General features: G+C 48.1%; 1 pseudogene; it reads right to left on the bottom strand.

Moving 5' to 3' along the window:
• Window positions 1-393: 393 nt before the first annotated feature.
• LOC100581814 lies at window positions 394-5,350 on the bottom strand (annotated as a pseudogene).
• Window positions 5,351-14,136: the final 8,786 nt, after the last annotated feature.

Raw genomic sequence — 14,136 nt, 5'->3', positions numbered from 1 at the left:
GGGGACTGTTGTGGGGTGGGGGGAGGGGGGAGGGACAGCATTAGGAGATATATCTAATGCTAAATGACGAGTTAATGGGTGCAGCAAAACAACATTGCCCATGGATACATATGTAACAAACCTGCACATTCTGCACATGTACCCTAAAACCTAAAGTATAATAATAATAAAAAAAAAGAAAATATGGAATGATCCCTCTGCCCTCCAGGTGATTGAAAGCTATGCAAAACAAAGCTGTTTCTTACTGAGAGCAAGGAAGCAACGGGTAAGAAAACTTTTAAGGCATAAATAACATAAAAGGGCACACATTTTAAGACACATTCACATGACATTATACTGCAAAAAAAATAAAGAATGATTTTCTCTGATTTGAATTAAGATCCTTCACATAGTTCACTCCCAGGCCTGTTTTGTGCAGTTGGTTACAGGCTTGAAGTCAGAAGATGACTGGTTGTTTGCACATCCTCCGGTTTCCTGGGGCCGCTGGAGGGCATCTGAGGGGCTGTCCAAAGGAACACCAGGCGGAGGCCGTGATGTCTTTTCAGCACCGACCTCTGAGACAGGTGGCAAAATAAGAGGATTCTAACGTAAATTGTTGCTGTCTGTTTCTGAATTGACACAGCTGTCTCCTCTGCTGAACTCTTCTGGATTTTCTGTGCGAACGCAGCTGACATCGTTTCTATTATCCTGACAGCACTTTTTTCCTCCTCTGTAATAACACACTTTGTGGATGAACCAAAATCACCAAAAACTGCCACAGATACTGTTACAGGGCCACTCAAAATAATACCAACGCTATTGTTGGCAAGGGATTGGTAGAAACCCAAAAGAGAGGAGTTAAGAGAAAGAATTGTCAAAGTCCCCTGATGAATCTTTATATGTTCCATGTTTCTATCCTACTGTTTTCCATTATGCAACCATGAGCTATGAGTGGTCACAGGTTTGGCAGAACAATGTAGTTCTACAGGTCCACCACGTTTCTGGACGGTAGAGAGTGGCTCAGAAGTAAAATAAGGTGCCAAGTCTGAACTCATGGAAGAGCAGAGAATCATGACAGTAACATACAGCAGTGTCCATATGGGTCCAAGATTCACATGCAGAGCGCCAGATTACAGAAGCAGGCAAGGCAGGCTTCCAGAGCAAAACCCAGGCCTTGATTCACTTTCCAAGGTACTACAATTCAGGGTAATCAGACGCATTCCTTAACCTTGACTCCTTTCTGCTTACTAAAGACTTTGATCAGTCTTCATGCTGTCCACAGGGAGTCTCCAAAAGTCAGAGTAACAGTTGGCTTACATCTTCAGTGATTCAAGTCTGCAAGGTGTATATGATTGTGCTTCGGGGGGGAAAGCAGATAAGCCACTTTCTGTACTTACAGTGGAGTTCACTTCAGTGCTATAAACATCACCGCAGTCCTGCTTGTAATAAAGTCCAGACTAGCAATCTGCCTTTGGGTTGAGCTGTTCTCCTACAAGATAAGCTGTTAAGTCATGCCTTGATTTTAGATCTCTCAGCCAGGCGGGCTAAGCATCCAGAGTCCCTGTGGGGCAGCCGCCTGGGAAAGCCACCCTCAGTTCCTTCCCTCGGACACCCGCGGCAGCTACTATGGTGGAGGCTATGGCGGCAGCGGCTGTGATCCGAAGGGGTCCCTCCGTGCACCACGCAGAGCAGAGGAGGGCGCGGTGTCTTGCAGGCCAGGACGCAGGCGCTGGGTAGGTCAGGCGGGCGCTGGGTCCTGGTTCTTCTGGCACCTTGACTCTGGAGCCCGGCATCAGGGCTCAGGGTAGGGGACCTGGGGCGCGCCCCCATGGCAGCGCTCCTCCAGGCGGAGGGGAGTGGACATGTAACCCGGCGGCTTCAGGGCTGCCCGGAGCAGGCCAGGAGCAAGAGGAGGGATCCTGTGAGAGACAAGCGAGGCCGGTTGTAGAGTCCGCCTCCAATAAGTAGTTTTTTAAGCCCATCCCTCTCCCTCCACTCACAAGTAGACCGCAGAGTCTATTTTGCCCATACTGATGTCTCTGTGTGTTCTATGCTTAGCTCCCAATTATAAGTGAGAACATACAGCATTTAATCTTCTGATCCTGCATTAATTTGCTTAGGATTACAACCTCCAGTTCCATTCCCATTGCTGTAAGACAGTTGGTGTGCCCAGAGTAAAATCCTCCATTTAAGCTCCCATTCACAATTACACTGACTCCATTGAGAACCTTATGGTGAAGGTGGGAACAGCCACTGCTGAGACCGCCATGGCTCAGTAAGCCTCCATGAACACTTCCATTTATCTCATTTGCTCCTGAGAGAGTGGTGTATTATTACATCATCTGCCCATTAATATCTGATCCTTGATAGAGGTATCCTGGAGCGTCATATTTCTGTATGATATTCTGCTGGCGATTCCTCCACAGGCACGTTTCAATGAAAACCATAAGAATGAGGCCCAAGACACCCAGCATACAGCCAAGGATCGATATAACATGTCACTGCTTCTGTCAGGGCTGGTTACTGGCCTCGCATTTCCTTCACTTCCTGAGGAATTCAGAGGGGTACTCAAGCCTTTCGGATACTCAGAAGCTCCAGGAGCACATTTCACTTTAGTCTCGCAGATCATGACATTGCTAAACTCACTTTCTTCTTCACTGAAGCACTGCATTTTAATGCCATAGGAAGTTTCTGACAGCAGATGGCCAATCATGTGCCACTCCTTTGAACCTTCTGTAACATCCCTCTTATAAACATTGTCGTTGTCATTATCTGTGGGTCAGTCATAGATATAAAAGAATGGAAGTGTTATTGTTACTTCATGGAATGTATGTCCACTTTAGCACAATCTGAGTAACGCTGACAGCCTCTGTGTATACAATGTGAGGTCCGTTATTGCACAGTTGGAAAAAAGTCTGGGGAACCCAGTCCCCTGATAAGGATGAGACGCTGATCTCTGAAAACTTTCTTCATAATGGTTGATAGCATGACCCAAAATTTGTATGTTGAACCTGGTTCTATACTACAAACTTGCACAGAAATTTTGGAAGGAAGGATATGTTAGCTGCCACCAGGCAGTCACTGGTCCTCATCCATTTATATTTGACCTTGAAGGCAGCGATCGAAGAATTCCCAGTTGCCCAAGGAAATCAAGTGACATAGACCAACCTCTCTGATGCAGTGGAGACAGTAAGGTGATCTGGTGCCTCTGGGCGCCACTGTGCCTAGATGAATCTGTAAGCACAACTCCAAAATCGTTGTCTGCGGCTTCTGAAACGACGGGATACTTGGGGGTGCCTACAGGTTGAGAGGATGTCTGGGTGCTTTTTGATGATGCTGTTTTTTCTTTGCTGGTTCAGAAGGTAAGCATGGCAGGTGGGTTTTCACTTGCATCACTTCTTGCTACCAGCAAGAGTTCATAAAGAACAGATGGCTCCATTTCAGCTAAGTGAAGCTCACTTTCACTTCCTGGGATTCAAACCCTGTGCCAACTTCCCATCACATCAACTCCATAGTCCAGATTTTGATACTTCACAAAATAGGCATTGATGGGCAGTCCACTTTCCTTGCCTGCCCTCCACACCAGGTTGTATGTATCTGGTATGGGGGTCTGTAGGGTTTCAATTTGGTGGGACCTCAAGAACAGAGATACCACTAACATTTTTCTCTGATGGTGATTCCACTGCACTGGGATGTACTTTCTCTGGAAAGGAGCTGAATAATCCAGTTTCTGAACCATCTCTTATTTTTTTTCGTTATTCTGAGTAGCAACAAAGAGTGCGACTATTTCTCCTTTTGTTTGTTTCAAAAAGAACAACCATGAGAGGTGGTTCTGCCTGCATGGTACCATGTTCATCTGTAGCTTCACAGATGTATTTCTCCACATGCTCCTGCATCACAGCCTGAGTATGGAGAGGGCTCAAGCCAGCTTGGGACATGATGAAGTAGACAGGCTCTAGGTCCAAGATTCCAGGTCTTGGTAAGTGTGACTTTTGGGATTTAGATCTAAGGACTTAAGAGAGATGGCTGGTTATCAATCCATGGCTGTCATACCAACAAATGACCGGACCCAACTGCCTGGTGGCATTGAAGGACAGAGTAACAACGTCTCCATCTACCACTTTTGTGCTTGCTGGTGACAAAATTATAACTTGCTTGAATCCATTGCCTTTTTCTATTTCAAGTCTTCCAGTAGACTGCATAAATCCAATCTCATTATCTGCTAAACACTGATGTAGCCTAGTATCTTGCATAACAACCCCACTGAATTTCAGTCAATTTCCTGCAGTTTAATGTCTTGAGAAAGGATGATTAGGCTGTGCATTATGAAACCAGTTATGGTTGGCAGCTGGGTTCCTACAAACATCAGAGATAAAGTGTTCTGTGGAAAATAGCGACACTATCTGATCCTGTAGTCCCTTAGATTAGGAGCGTGTTCAAGTACATTAACCATGGATGCCACATATTTTACATCTCCAGAGTTGTTTCCCACCATGCAGGAATCGTTTCCAGAGTCCACTGGGTCAATGCTATCTATGGCAAGATGAGAATACAACCTTCTCCAGTTGCTTCCCGGGGCAATATCCTGCCTGTTCTTTAGCCAACACACTTGAGGAGCCAGGACCCCACTAAACACACACTCCAAAGGTACAGGGCTATGTGAATGAACAGCTAATACCTGTGAATGAGCAGGGGAAGAATGCCAAAATCATCTGAACAAAGGTGACTCACAAGAAGCTTTTGGCCAGTGGGTTCAACTTTTAATTCATGTGTGGCCGGATTATAAGCTGCACATTTGTATGATCCCTTGTCCTCCAAGGATACATTCAAAATCTAAAGATGTTCTTGTGGAGGGTTTAAGTAATTCTTTGTGGAATGCTTCAGCCTCTTCCCCTGGATTTTAGCGCACACCCCAGCTTTGGGGTTACTCTCTGGTACCCTGCAGCCAATGAAACCAGCACCTTTATTATTTTGCTGTGATAAAATGCTTTGTGGATGAATCAAAATCACCAAGAACTGCTGTGGATACTGCCCCACGGCCACTTACAACAACATTGACCTATTGTTGAAAATGCATTGGCAGTAACCCAAAAGGGAGGAGTTAAGACAAAAAATTGTCAAAGTCCCCTGATGAATCTTAATATATTCCATGTTTCTATTCTATTTTTTCCATTATGTGACCTTGAGATGTGAGTGGTCACAGGTTTAGCAGAACAATATAGTTCTACAGGTCCACTAAGTTTCTGGATGGCAGAGGGTAGCTCAGAAGTGAAATAAGGTGCCACGTCTGAACTCCCAAAAGAGCAGAGAATCGTAAGAGTAAAGACGGTGGTGTCCATAAAGGGCCAAGACCTGGATGCAGAGCGCCAGATTACAGAAGCAGGCAGGACAGGCTTCCAGAGCAAAACCCAAGCCTTGGTTCATTTTCCAGAATACTGTAGTCCAGGGTAAGCAAACACATTCTTTAACCTTGACTCCTTCCTGCTTACTAAAGACTTTGATCAGGGACAGTCTTTTTATTTTATTTTATTTTATTTTATTTTATTTTTTGCACACAAAACAATAAACATTTTCTAAAAGTACATACAAACAAAAAGATGCATATCAAACTTATCAGGAAGGTTGCACATGGGAAGACGGGGAATAGAAATGGGGGGTGGGAATTAAAGAAAATAAATGAGAGAGGGACTTTGTATGGATCAATGATAATAACTCAATCCTCTATTTGACAAAGAAGAAGGAGAAAGAAGAGGAAGAAAAAGAAAGTGGGATAAAGGATCAGAAAGGGAGGAAAATAGAAAAAATTAGAGTATAACTCCAGGGTAGACCTGTTTTGTTGTCACTTGGTTCATTGGTTGGTTTGACAGTTGTATTTTTCATATGTTTTGCCATGTTGGCCAGGCTGGTCTCGAGCTCCTAGCCTAAGCGATCAACCCGCATCAGCCTTCCAGAGTACTGGGACTACAGGCGTGAGCCACCACATCCAGCCCCCACATTGCTTCTGGCCTCTGTGGTAGACCTCCCAGATGGGGCGGCCGGGCAGAGGCGCTCCCCACATCCCAGACGGGGCGGCCAGGCAGAGGTGCTCCTCACTTCCCAGACGGGGGCGGCCGGCAGAGGGCTCCTCACTTCCCGGACAGGGCAGCTGGGCAGAGACGCTCCTCACTTCCTAGACGGGGTGGCGGTCGGGCAGAGGGGCTCCTCACTTCCCGGACAGGGCAGCTGGGCAGAGGCGCTCCTCACATCCCAGACGATGGGTGGCTGGGCAGAGGTGCTCCTCACTTCCCAGACGGGGCGGCTGGGCAGAGGCGCTCCTCACTTACCAGACGGGGCGGCCGGGCAGTGGCGCTCCTCACTTCCCAGACGGGGCAGCCAGGCAGAGGCGCTCCTCACTTCTTCCCAGACGGGGTGGCCGGGCAGAGGCACTCCTCACTTCTTCCCAGATGGGGTGGCCGGGCAGAGACCCACCTCACTTCCTAGATGGGGTGGCTGCCGGGCAGAGGGGCTCCTCACTTCCCAGACGGGGCTGCCGTGCAGAGGCGCTCCTACTTCCCAGATGGGGCGGCCAGGCAGAGGCGCTCCTCACTTCCTAGATAAGGCGGCCGGGAAGAGACGCTCCTCACTTCCTAGATGGAGTGGCGGCTGGGCAGAGGGGCTCCTCACTTCCCAGATGGGGCGGCCAGGCAGAGGCGCTCCTCGCTTCCCAGATGGGGCCGCCGGGCAGAGGCGCTCCTCACATCCCAGACGATGGTGGCCAGGCAGAGGTCTCCTCACTTCCCAGACCGGGCGGCCGGGCAGAGGCGCTCCTCACTTCCCAGAAGCGGTGGCCGGGCAGAGACTCTCCTCACTTCCAGGATGGGGCGGTCAGGCAGAGGCGCTCCTCACTTCCCAGACGGGGCGGCCGGGCAGAGGCGCTCGTCACATCCCAGAACGGGTGGCCAGGCAGAGGCGCTCCTCACATCCCAGATGATGGGTGGCCGGGCAGAGGCGCTCTGCAGTTCTTCCCAGACGGGGTGGCCGGGCAGAGACGCTCCTCACTTCCTAGACGGGGTGGCGGCCGGGCAGAGGGGCTACTCACTTCCCAGACGGGGCTCCCAGACAGAGGCGCTCCTCACTTCCCAGACGATGGTTGGCCTGGCAGAGGCGCTCCTCACTTCCCAGACAAGGCGGCCAGGCAGTGGCGCTCCTCACATCCCAGAAGATGGGGTGGGGAGGCGCCCCCCTGGGGGCAGGAGGGCGCTCCTCACTTCCCAGACGGGGTGGCCAGGCAGAGGCGCTCCTCACTTCCCAGACGGGGCGGCCGGCAGGGCGGTCCTCACTTCCCAGACGGGGCGGCGAGGCAGAGGTGCTCCTCACTTCTTCCCAGATGGGGTGGCCGGGCAGAGACGCACCTCACTTACTAGATGGGGTGGCGGCCGGGCAGAGGGTCTCCTCACTTCCCAGACGGGGTGGCCGGGCAGAGGCGCTCCTCACTTCCCAGATGGGGCGGCCGGGCAGAGGCGCTCCTTACATCCCAGATTTTGGGTGGCCGGGCAGTGGTGCTCCTCACTTCCCAGATGGGGCGGCCGGGCAGAGGCGCTCCTCACTTGATCAGGGACGGTCTTCCTGCTGTCCACAGGGTGTCTCCCAAGATGAGAGTAACAGCTGGCTTACATCTTCAGTGATTCAAGTCTGCAAGGTGAATACACTTGTGCTTGGGAGGGAAAGCAGAGAAGCCGCTGTCTATTCTTAGCCTGGAACTCACTTCAGTGCTAAAAGCACATCATAGCAGTTCTGCTTGCAATAAATTCTAAACTAACAATCTGCCTTTGGGTTGAGCTTTTCTCTTACAAAATAAGCTGTTAAGTCATGCCTTGATTTTAGGTCTCTCCATGGGGCAGGCTAAGCATCTAGAGCTCCCCTGTGGCAGCCAGCTGGGAAAGCAACCCCTGTGTCACGCCCTCCGGTGGGAGGCCGTGGCCATGGTGGCGGCTGTGATCTGAAGGGGCCCCTTCAGGCCCGGCACAGGGCAGAGGAGGGTGTGGTGCCTCCCACGCCAGGGCAGAAGCGCTGGTAGGGCGAGCGGGCTGCAAGGTCTCAGGTCTCCTTTCACTGAGTGACCTCAACAGGGAACCAGGGCTCAGGGGAGGGTAACTGGGTTGGGGGTGGGGTGCGGACTGACAGGACCCATCCCTGTGGCAATGCTACTCTGAATGGAGGCCTGCCTACAGGTAACCAGGTGGTCACAAGGCCCAACAGGAGTAGGAGAGGAGCAGGAGGAGGAGCGATCATAGAGAGTGACAGGCAAGGCAGGCTGTAGAGACCGCCCCCAGTCGGTATTTTTTTAACCCATCCTTCTCCCGCCACCCTCAAGTAGTCCACAGAGTCTATTTTTCCCATATTGATGTCTATGTGTGTTCAATAGTTATCTCCCCCATGTAAGCAAGAACATACAGCATTTGGCTTTCTATCCTGCATGAATTTGCTTAGGATTAAGGCCTCCAGTTCCATCCACATTGTTGTAAAGGGCGTGATTTCATTCTCTTTACAGCTGTATAGTATTCCATGGTGTATATGTACCATATTTTATTTATACAGTCTACCATTGATGGACTCCTGGGTTGATTAGGTCTGTGCTATTTTAAATAGCGCAGCCATGAACATAGGAGGGTATGTGTCTTTTTGGAAGAATGATGTATTTTCTTTTGAGTATATACTCAGTAATGAGATAATTGTATCAAAAGGTAGCTCCGTGTTCAGTTCTTTGAGAGATCTCCAGACTGTTTTCCACAGTGGGTGCACTAATTTACATTTCTTGCTCTATGGTTAGTTCACAAAATTTCTACTAGACTCAGCTCAGGGCTGCAGCCCTGACTGCAGCAGGTGCTGGGGCTTCCCTAAGTAGCAAAACCCAAGCCTTGGTTTATTTTCCAAAATACTGTAGTCCAGGGTAAGCAAACACATTCTTTAACCTTGACTCCTTCCTGCTTACTAAAGACCTTGATCAGGGACAGTCTTTTATTTTATTTTATTTTATTTATTTATTTAATTTTTGTTTATTTTTTTATTTTTTTATTATACTTTAGGTTTTAGGGTACATGTGCACAATGTGCAGGTTTGTTACATATGTATCCATGTGCCATGATGATTTCCTGCACCCATTAACTCGTCATTTAGCATTAGGTATATCTCCTAGTGCTGTCCCTCCCCCCTCCCCCCACCCCACAACAGACCCTGGAATGTGATGTTCCCCTTCCTGTGTCCATGAGTTCTCATTGTTCAATTCCCACCTATGAGTGAGAACTTGCGGTGTTTGGTTTTTTGTCCTTGTGATACTTTACTGAGAATGATGTTTTCCAGTTTCATCCATGTCCCTACAAAGGACACGAACTCATCATTTTTTATGGCTGCATAGTATTCCATGGTGTATATGTGCCACATTTTCTTAATCCAGTCTATTGTTGTTGGACATTTGGGTTGGTTCCAAGTCTTTGCTATTGTGAATAGTGCCGCAATAAACATACGTGTGCATGTGTCTTTATAGCAGCATGATTTATAGTCCTTTGGGTATATACCCAGTAATGGGATGGCTGGGTCAAATGGTATTTCTAGTTCTAGATCCCTGAGGAATCGCCACACTGACTTCCACAATGGTTGAACTAGTTTACAGTCCCACCAACAGTGTAAAAGTGTTCCTATTTCTCCACATCCTCTCTAGAACCTGTTTTTTCCTGCTTTTTTAATGATGGCCATTCTAACTGGTGTGAGATGGTATCTCACTGTGGTTTTGATTTGCACTTCTCTCATGGCCAGTGATGATGAGCATTTCTTCATGTGTTTTTTGGCTGCATAAATGTCTTCTTTTGAGAAGTGTCTGTTCATGTCCTTTGCCCACTTTTTGATGAGGTTGTTTATTTTTTTCTTGTAAATTTGTTTGAGTTCATTGTAGATTCTGGATATTAGCCCTTTGTCAGATGAGTAGGTTGCAAAAATTTTCTCCCATTCTGTAGATTGCCTGTACACTCTGATGGTAGTTTCTTTTGCTGTGCAGAAGCTCTTTAGTTTAATTAGATCCCATTTGTCAATTTTGGCTTTTGTTGCCATTGCTTTTGGTGTTTTAGACATGAAGTCCTTGCCCATGCCTAGGTTTTCTTGTAGGATTTTAATGGTTTTAGGTCTAACATTTAAGTCTTTAATCCATCTTGAATTAATTTTTGTATAAGGTGTAAGGAAGGGATTATTTTTTGCACACAAAACAATAAACATTTTCTAAAAGTACATACAAACAAAAAGATGCATATCAAACTTATTAGGAAGGTTGCACATGGGAAGACGGGAAATAGAAATGGGGGGTGGGAATTAAAGAAAATAAATGAGAGAGGGACTTTGTATGGATCAATGATAATAACTCAATCCTCTATTTGACAAAGAAGAAGGAGAAGGAAGAGGAAGAAAAAGAAAGTGGGATAAAGGATCAGAAAGGGAGGAAAATAGAAAAAATTAGAGTATAACTCCAGGGTAGACCTGTTTTGTTGTCGCTTGGTTGATTGGTTGGGTTGACAGTTGTATTTTTCATATGTTTCGCCATGTTGGCCAGGCTGGTCTCAAGCTCCTAGCTCAAGCGATCAACCCGCCTCAGCCTTCCAGAGTACTGGGACTACAGGCGTGAGCCACCACATCCAGCCCACACATTGCTTCTGGCCTCTGTGGTAGACCTCCCAGACGGGGCGGCCGGGCAGAGGCACTCCCCACATCCCAGACGGGGCGGCCAGGCAGAGGTGCTCCTCAATTCCCAGATGGGGCAGACGTGCAGAGACGCTCCTCACTTCCTAGACAGGGTGGCGGCCGGGCAGAGGGGCTCCTCACTTCCCGGGTGGGGCGGCTGGGCAGAGGCGCTCCTCACATCCCAGATGATGGGTGGCCGGGCAGAGGTGCTCCTCACTTCCCAGATGGGGGGCCGGGCAGTGGCGCCCCTCACATCCCAGAAGGGCGGCCAGGCAGAGGCGCTCCTCACTACCCAGACAGGGCAGCCCCGCAGAGGCACTCCTCACTTCGCAGATGGGGTATCCGGGCAGAGGCGCTCCTCACTTCCCAGATGGGGTGGCTGCACAGAGGCGCTCCTCACTTCTTCCCAGATGGGGTGGCTGGGCAGAGACGCTCCTCACTTCCTAGATGGTGTGGCGGCCGGGCAGAGGGGCTCCTCACTTCCAGGACGGGGGGGCCACGCAGAGGCGCTCCTCACATCCCAGACGATGGGTGGCCGGGCAGAGGGGCTCCTCACTTCCCAGGCAGGGCGGCCAGGCAGAGGCGCTCCTCACTTGATCAGGGACGGTCTTCATGTTGTCCACAGGGTGTCTCCCAAGATGAGAGTAACAGCTGGCTTACATCTTCAGTGATTCAAGTCTGCAAGGTGAATACACTTGTGCTTGGGAGGGAAAGCAGAGAAGCCGCTGTCTGTTCTTAGCCTGGAACTCACTTCAGTGCTAAAAGCACATCATAGCAGTTCTGCTTGCAATAAAGTCTAAACTAACAATCTGCCTTTGGGTTGAGCTTTTCTCTTACAAAATAAGCTATTAAGTCATGCCTTGATTTTAGGTCTCTCCACGGGGCGGGCTAAGCATCTAGAGCTCCCCTGTGGCAGCCAGCTGGGAAAGCCACCCCTGTGTCATGCCCTCCGGTGTGAGGCAGTGGCCATGGTGGCGGCTGTGATCTGATGGGGCCCCTTCAGGCCCAGCATGGGGCAGAGGAGGGTGTGGTGCCTCCCACACCAGGGCAGAAGCACTGGTAGGGCGAGCGGGCCGTGAGGTCCCAGGTCTCCTTGCACTGAGTGACCTCAACAGGGAACCAGGGCTCAGGGGAGGGTAACTGGGTTGGGGGTGGGGTGCGGACTGACAGGACCCATCCCTGTGGCAATGCTACACTGAATGGAGGCCTGCCTACAGGTAACCAGGTGGTCACAAGGCCCAACAGGAGCAGGAGAGGAGCAGGAGGAGGAGCAATCCCAGAGAGAGACAGGCAAGGCAGGCTGCAGAGACTGCCCCCAGTCGGTATTTTTTTAACCCATCCTTCTCCCGCCACCCTCACGTAGTCCACAGCGTCTATTTTTCCCATATTGATGTCTATGTGTGTTCAATATTTAGCTCCCCCACGTAAGCGAGAACATACAGCATTTGGCTTTCTATCCTGCATGAATTTGCTTAGGATTAAGGCCTCCAGCTCCATCCACATTGTTGTAAAGGAGGTGATTTCATTTTTTTACGGCTGTATAGTATTCCATGGTGTATATGTACCATATTTTATTTATACAGTCTACCATTGAGGGACCCCTGGGTTGATTAGGTCTGTGCTATTTTAAATAGTGCAGCCATGAACATAGGAGAGTATATGTCTTTTTGGTAGAATGATGTATTTTCTTTTGAGTATATACTCAGTAATGAGATAATTGTATCAAAAGGTAGCTCCGTGTTCAGTTCTTTGAGAGATCTCCAGACTGTTTTCCACAGTGGGTGCACTAATTTACATTTCTTGCTCTATGTTTAGTTCACAAAATTTCTACTAGACTCAGCTCAGGGCTGCAGCCCTGACTGCAGCAGGTGCTGGGGCTTCCCTAAGTAGATACTGTGCACAGGTAAAGAGAGTGCTCAGATCCCAGGGTTGTGAGAAGTGATGCAGAGGAAGGAGTTAAGGAGAGGGCCACATTTGGATGCCCTGAGGAGGAATGACAGGCAGATGTAAGGAAGGTGGTACTGTGCTAGTCACTGGTGACATCCTCCTAGTTCCAAAATTTCCTGGAAAGCAGGAAGCCTCACAATTCCCAAGCATGCTGCAGTTCTGGAGGGCACAGGGCTACTATCCTTCCCAGCGTGACTCTCTTTTCTCCCAATAAACATGGGACTCTGAAGCCAAAAGTCAGAATGAATTATCTTCCACCCACACAACACTTAAACCTTCGATTTATGATTGAATTACACACACACACATGCGCAGGCACACACATGCATCCATCTCTGTAATAAAACGTCCTTAGCTGATGCTAGACAGATCTGTGATCTGTGATTATCTCTACCCTTTTGGGCAACAAGAATAGTGAATTGATTGACAAAATTGATTGACTCCTGGAAACTAATGTAAAAATGTAATATACATGCAATACACATGGTGTACTCCCCCTGTGACATCAGCAGCAACATTCCCCTAGAGTATTACAAATAATATCAGAGGGGGTGTACACCCATAATGTACATAGCTTGTAAAATTAGGAGCAGCATCTCCCAAAGATATTATGAATAATATCACAGAATGTGTACACACATGACTTATACCCCATGTGATGTTAGGAGTTATATCCTTCTAGTAAGTTAGGAATAATACCACAAAGGTGTTCACACATGGAGAACAGCGTATGTAATATTAAGATTAACATGCGTCGAAAATATTACAAATAACATCACTGGGGTGTGCACACATTATGTACATGCCCTGTGACATTAGGAGTACATTTCCCTGACACATTACGAGTAATATCAGAGAGTGTACACCTTCTGTGACATTTGGAGTAATGTCCCCTGGATAGTACGAATAATATCACAGGGTGTACATCCCTTGTGACCTGAGGAGTAACATCTTTCTTGGATAATGCAAATAATATCACAAAATGTACAGCCCCTGTGGCATTAGGAGTAACATCCACCTAGGATATTAGGAATAATATCACAGGAAGTATACCCTGTGTGACAGTAGGAGTAACCTCCCCCTAGGATATAATGAACAAATACAGAGGATGTACACGTATTGTGACATTAGCAGTAACATCCATTTAGGATATTATGAAAATTATCACATTGTGAACACCCCCTGTGATATTAGGAGTAACATCCCCCTACAATATTGGGAACAATATCACACGGTGTACATTCCTGGTGGCAATAGAGGTAACATTTCTTTAAGATATTATGAATAATATTACAAGATGTACAGCCCCGTGATATTAGGAGTAACATTTCCATAAAATATTACAAATAATATCACAGTGTGTACACCACGGGTGACATTAGGAATACAAAATTATTAGGAATAACTTCACAGGGTGTACATCCTCTGTGACATTGGGAGTACCATCTTTCTAAAATATTACGAATAATATCGCAAAAGGTACACTCCCTGTGACATTAGAAGTAA

This window comes from Nomascus leucogenys, unplaced genomic scaffold, assembly GCF_006542625.1.
Source record: "Nomascus leucogenys isolate Asia unplaced genomic scaffold, Asia_NLE_v1 000697F_125015_qpd_obj, whole genome shotgun sequence".
In the NCBI taxonomy this organism is placed as follows: Eukaryota; Metazoa; Chordata; class Mammalia; order Primates; family Hylobatidae; genus Nomascus; species Nomascus leucogenys.
This window is presented reverse-complemented; position numbering and strand designations above follow the sequence as displayed.